This window comes from Lolium perenne, chromosome 2, assembly GCF_019359855.2.
Source record: "Lolium perenne isolate Kyuss_39 chromosome 2, Kyuss_2.0, whole genome shotgun sequence".
Lineage (NCBI taxonomy): Eukaryota > Viridiplantae > Streptophyta > Magnoliopsida > Poales > Poaceae > Lolium > Lolium perenne.
The window spans coordinates 234,726,340-234,732,313 of record NC_067245.2 but is presented as its reverse complement, the minus strand read 5'-3'; the positions used below and the strand labels follow the sequence as shown (position 1 = coordinate 234,732,313).

The 5,974-nt window shown below is 44.0% G+C and overlaps 1 long non-coding RNA gene across 1 annotated transcript; it reads left to right on the top strand.

The window, feature by feature from the left end:
• Window positions 1-1,269: 1,269 nt before the first annotated feature.
• On the top strand, window positions 1,270-3,295 carry LOC127335247 (uncharacterized). Its single transcript, XR_011752460.1, has 3 exons — window positions 1,270-2,050; window positions 2,629-2,729; window positions 2,848-3,295. It is a non-coding gene; the product is annotated as an uncharacterized lncRNA (long non-coding RNA).
• The last annotated feature ends 2,679 nt before the right edge of the window (window positions 3,296-5,974 follow it).

The window sequence follows — 5,974 nt, the reverse complement described above, 5'->3', positions numbered from 1 at the left end:
CCGTGGAGATAGTTTAAACATCAATTCATCGCGCGGAAGACAATTCTAAATGAAGTTGAGATTATCTGAATGGTAATCTAGACATGCATGCACAGTTAAAGTCATGTCCATCCAATTTTGTCTATCACAATAAAATCTATCATGATCTGGAACACAATCAACAATATGCCCATGTTTAGCTAAGTCATGAAGAGCTATGTAAGTTCAGGGTACACAGATGACGGAGTTAACTTTGCCTTTTAAGCAGCTTTTGTCTTTTCTCTAACAAGTGGAAATTAGATTTCTCATTGGAGGCTTTGAGATGAAAAAGAGTAGACCCGAGCCTTACTCGTCTATGCCCACCTTTTAGACCTTATTAACAAATTAAAGAGAAGCTCGCCACATAGCATTCGCTTCTCGCTCATCAAGTTCGATGTTAGTAGGTATTCCCAAAACCTTGGGAAAAACCTTAAACCAACAAATCTTCACATATTTGTGTCTTGATTGGCACTTGTACTCTATCATTTTTTTCCCTAGGCCACCCTTATAATTTTTAAGTTCGAACAAATAGGTGAGTTTGGGAATGAAATAAAAATATTTGGTTAAATTTTTACCGATGGTCATGTTGAGGTTGTGTGCTCTTCATGACACACCACTTTTGTGATATAGTGTTCGCTACCCGCACCCACCATATGATGACTGTTGAGCCTCAAGGACGAAGTTATCGAAATCATATCCACTAGCTTGGGACTTGTCGGAGTACACGTCATGATCGTCTACTGGTCAACATCGGCGAGACCACCGCGGGGAAGGGGTGGGGTGATGGAGGCGTCCTCAACCATGGCTCTAAGAACACCATTTGTTGGACTCTAACTCCAAGCAACGCTTACACGATGGGTCAGCTTATAACGCACAATTCACCGGTTCAGTTCACTGCTCCTTTGAAAAGGTTGTTTGGAGGACTTGGGTGCCTACAAAGTGTGGATTGTTCGCTTGGTTAGCCATTCAGAATAGGTTGTGGACCTTCGACCGCCTCGCCACCCGCGGATGATCTCATCATCCCACATGTCAGCTTTGCAAATGCCAGCTGAAGATTGCGAGACACATTATGTTTAAGTGCAGATTATCTAAGAGGATGTGGCAAGCCGCTGCTTCTTGGCTTTCTTGTCCATCCTTACTTCAGGACATGGGCTCGGGACGCTCAACGGTGCTCGAGTATTGGCATGCAATCTCCAAGTCGCCAACTGCCTAGCCCAAGGCCTAAATAACATCAATTTGATTGAGGACTTTTACAGTACCCTCAAGTGAATATGAGCCATCCATTTTAGCCTATCGGGCGGTTAACAAGTCCCCGTACTCCACGACCGGGACATAGAGTACCAGCAAAAAATTTATCGGATACTCGCGGAGTACCTCCACCGAAGGGTCAGAAAAATATTTTCTCATAGTTGCTTCCCCCAGGTAGGGTGTTGACATGTATATTTCTTTTTGTGAGGGTGTTTTTGCATTTTGGATCCAATTCGTCTCAAACAATCTGATTTCCTGGACGAACCCAAGGTTCCTGGCGGCGTCGGGTGAAATGAACGACCGGGGAGGAGGGCGAGCCGGCGAGGCACCGCGGGCAGTTCCGTTGTCGGCTCCCAGACGAGGCGCCGCTCTGGCGTGGCATCCAGGCCCTCGACGGATGGGCGCAAGATTACCGGCCGACGAGGTGGGCGAGGCGCCGCCCGGCAGTTCCGCCGTCGGTTCCCTGCGGCGGCGAGGTGGGCCAAAGATAGGAGATTAGCCGGCCGGGGAGGTTGGCAAGGCGCGGCGCGGCCCTGGCGTCCGGCCCTGGGCTCCCTGCGGCGGCGAGGGGGCAAAGGTGGGAGCGGCCATGGCGTCCAGATCTTCGGCTCCCTCGATGGATTTGCGCCGACGGGTGGGCAGGAGTGGTGGTTTGCTCTCTGCTCCGGCGAGGTGGGGCAAAGGGAGCAGCGGTCGTGGCATCTAGGTGGTTGGCTTTCTCGACGGATGCACGTCGCAGCACCACTTCGTGCTGAACCGAGATGAGCATCGACATGTTCAGAATGTGAGGATCATCCCAACCTCGATCCCACTTTTTTCCCATGCGATGTATTGCTACCTGTCATTTGCTTAGGTATGGATTTAGAATTGTTGTTAGAGCCAATCTCTGTTTTGCTTGGGTGGGTGGCAGTTTCAGTTTTAGAATTGATGTTCGGGATTTAGAATTGATGTTATCCCAGTGACGTTGCATGAGGAAGGATTCTTTTTTGATAGAAAGCGTAATTAACAAAATACACACAATCTACACTTGGATGTCGGTATAAATATCTACATCTTTCTGCATATGAATGAATGGTGCAAGTTAAAATGAATCCATGGACAAAATATCACACCTGCATCGGAAGGCAATCAAAATAATTGAGTATATGTGTACATAGTATTTTCTGTAAATAAATAGTGATTCAGTATTACCTGTAAGAGAGCTACTAGGTTACAAGCAAGGTTACTTTTCCTTTGGTCCGGTACTCTTTATGCTCTCCATAAGGTGATCAAATGTCAGCCTTGCCCAGTTCACTTTCTTTGTATCATCCACCTCCAACATTAGCTTAAGGTATTGTGAACTGACACTGTATTTTCTTTCAGGAATACGCAGGTGACGTATAGCACACAAGACGAACATTGTTATGAAGTGTTCATCTGTTGATCCTTTCTGATTTTTGGTCTCTCGCACTAGGCCTTTGAAGGTAATTGCTGACTCCATCTTTGTAAAGGGTGAAGTTCTTCCTATTTCCTTTTTCTTGGGCTCATCTCATCATCTGGATGAATCTGATTGAAATTGGGGACCCCTCCTTCTGATGGCAGGCCCAAGAGATTATCTACATCTTCTAAGTGGATTTGTAGCAGAGTTTCTTGGATGAAGGTGTTATGTCCAGTGTTGTAAGTATCGGTCAGTTTTTTGCAGGTTGGCGGCGAATTTGAATGTTATCTATCCGTAACAATCCTTCAAGTGGATATTGTGCAACTATATTAACAGAGGCATATACTGAACATTTGTTTTCAATATATTCTGAAGAGAGGGGTGATCCACCAGGGGAGGAGTAGAAGAAGACCATGGAAAGAAGCTTTGGAGATGTTCGCAACAAGGTGATGATAGAAGTTCTAGCGGCGACAAGGGTGGAAGGCAACTGATCATCACGCTGATGCAACGTTTTTTTGTATTTCATGTTAATAAACTATTTATGTTTTGAATCGGAGTAATGAACCAAGACATGAATGTTATGCATAAGATTTATATTGTTGTTTGACCGCATACCACTGTTTCATATCGTGCATTCTTCTTTACTGTAATAAAAGTATGACAGCCCTTTCAAATTGAGAAGTCGGCATCAACACGTAGAAGTTACTGTTTTGAGGAATCAACATCATTTGGTCATTCTTTTGTTACACATTGTACATCATGTTTCAGCTAGAATGCTCTTTCCGCATTAGTCACGCAGCAATAAGTAAAAAAAAAAAATATTAACCTCTGCTGGAATGCAGCAAATATATGATTAAGGCCACCCAGTTAATTAAACATAAAATAAGAAGGGGAAGTGGTTACAGAAGGCACGGGCTATCATCAGCAACTTCTGCTAAAAGTAACACATCATGAGTTTGGCTTCTTCAACCTCCTGAAGCATACGTGTATGTGAAAACATTAAATATAACCCTCTGAAGCACAAGTCAACACTTGGAACAGACATGCTATAGGTTCAAGAATTTAAAATCAAACATTTCTCACTTTGAACACTTCGAGCAAACATGCCATATATAGCATCTTCGTCAACAAGATTGACGGAACGAACTAATATACTCGCTGAAGATTTCGTTTAATGACCGTCTCTCTAAACTTTTTTGGGTATGTAGATGATGAAACAACCCCTGTTACCAATCTTGCTGATCAAACCACCTCTTGTAGATACATCTCATTTCATCTGCTGTAATACAAAATGAACATAGATAAGTTCAAGAATGAGGTCTTTCCTACTTAAAATGCTATCTATAACCTAAGGTTGAACTAGCTGCAAAAAGATTGGTGTGATAATATCGCAAATTCATATAGTAAATTGCATCATATAATATATCAAAACTAGTACCATTTACTGAAGGCTCACAAAAACGATATACTCCTGCAAAATTATGATTAAATAATCAATTAAATGATTGTACCAGAAATGGACCAGATGAACCCCATGTCTAGGACAGAAGTACCAGAAAGGGGAATCAAGAAGTGCCAATCCCTATGATTTTGGAGCATTTAGATAAAAAAAAATCTCTACTGAATTTTGTCAAGGAGACAGAGCAGCATGGCATATTCTCTGAAAATTCTATCCCGCTATGTGCCAAAGATCTGTACATTCCAAAATGAGAAGGGCATAGTTCTGTAGCTGCAATTAAGTGGTTGCAGGAGCTAGCATCAGCACCTACTGCTGGTTTTTTCAGCACTCATTTAGTTCAAATATCAAAACCAAGTATAACCAAGCCTAATTGCATGTGAAAATATGAAAGTGTACAAGTTGATGTCTGCCTTTAGAAGCAGTGAACTGAATGGAATTCATCAGCCAGCACTCCCAGCGTGGTACGAGAATCGATTATGCATATCTATAGGAGGAATCAGCAATATGAATATGGCTATGCAAATCTACAAACTACACACAAGGTCATCGTCTCTACCAGAATACACAAGTCCAAAAAGTATTTACCGGCACCCGGCGTGAGGGCAATCAAGACGGAACTTCCGCGCAGCGGGTACATGCGCCCTGGAGGTCGAATATAGAGGGCAGCGGCTGCCTGCGGTGAGCTGCTAGTTCAGGAACACCGGCGCGGATGCTTGTATTGTGCGGCGAGGACGTCCAGCTGCACTGCTGCGGCGGGAGGTGGCTCAAGGGTACGAGGGCGTACTGTTGGGAGACTCGCGCGGGCGAAGCAGCGCCAGCTGAACTTCATCGACGTGGCTTTAGGCGGGCAATAAGGGTGGAAGGGCGGCGCAGTGGACGGCCGCGCGAGGGTTGGTGAGCGGCGGCGGAGGCGGGGGCGCAGAACGCGGACAAGGGAGGCAGCGCTACTCTCCTCGTGGCTACTTTCAGGGAGGGGTAGGGTAAAAGTGCAAATTGAGCTTCTGGCACTCTCAAAAACAAATATTGCACGCTTGCCCTCGGTCATGGACGGCCAGATGCCTTTGGTACTCCATCACACAGTTTTAGAGTACCAGGTACCGTAAATTCTCTCATTTGATTACCTGGAAAATCTGAAAAGAAAGAAACACAAGAGTTTTCAATAATAAAAAGTGTGATGCCAATGGTCCTTATGCAAAAGATCAAAGACAAGAGCAGAAATTGGAATATGCCGGGTGCCAAACATCTAGGAGAGAACATTTCTTGACTTCTTTCCCCTTGTACCCCTTTTTTCTTTCCGATTTCGGTTGGGCCAGTCCATGTTTGCGCGATTTTTTTAAATAATGCGAATTATTTATTAATTTACAAAAATATTAAGCGTTTTCAAAAAAATCCATTTTTATGACTCGGTCGATCTTCTAGCAGCCGATCGGCGGCTGATTGGTTAATAGAAAACCGATCGGCCTGCTACCTGCTGACGACAGTTCTTTGTTATGCATGTAAAGCATTAATGTCTAAGTGTTGTAGTACATCTATACTTCTCATTAAGCAGCTCAACGATCTCCTTATTAGCTGCTTAGTTGTGGAGCGAAATGGAACATGGTTACTCATATCAAAAGGTGCTATAACATCAAGGCACATCATCAAGCAAAGTTAGCTACTAAAATTCCAAATAGACAGATAACTCTTAGATGCCTCTCTACTGATACAGGCCCATGTACTGAACGGGACTGTCTCGCTGGCTCAAGTGTGGAACCTTTCACACTCCTTTCTGTAAAGTGTTGCTAAAATAATAAAATCTTCTGTTGTTAAAAAAAAACGGGGCGACACATTTC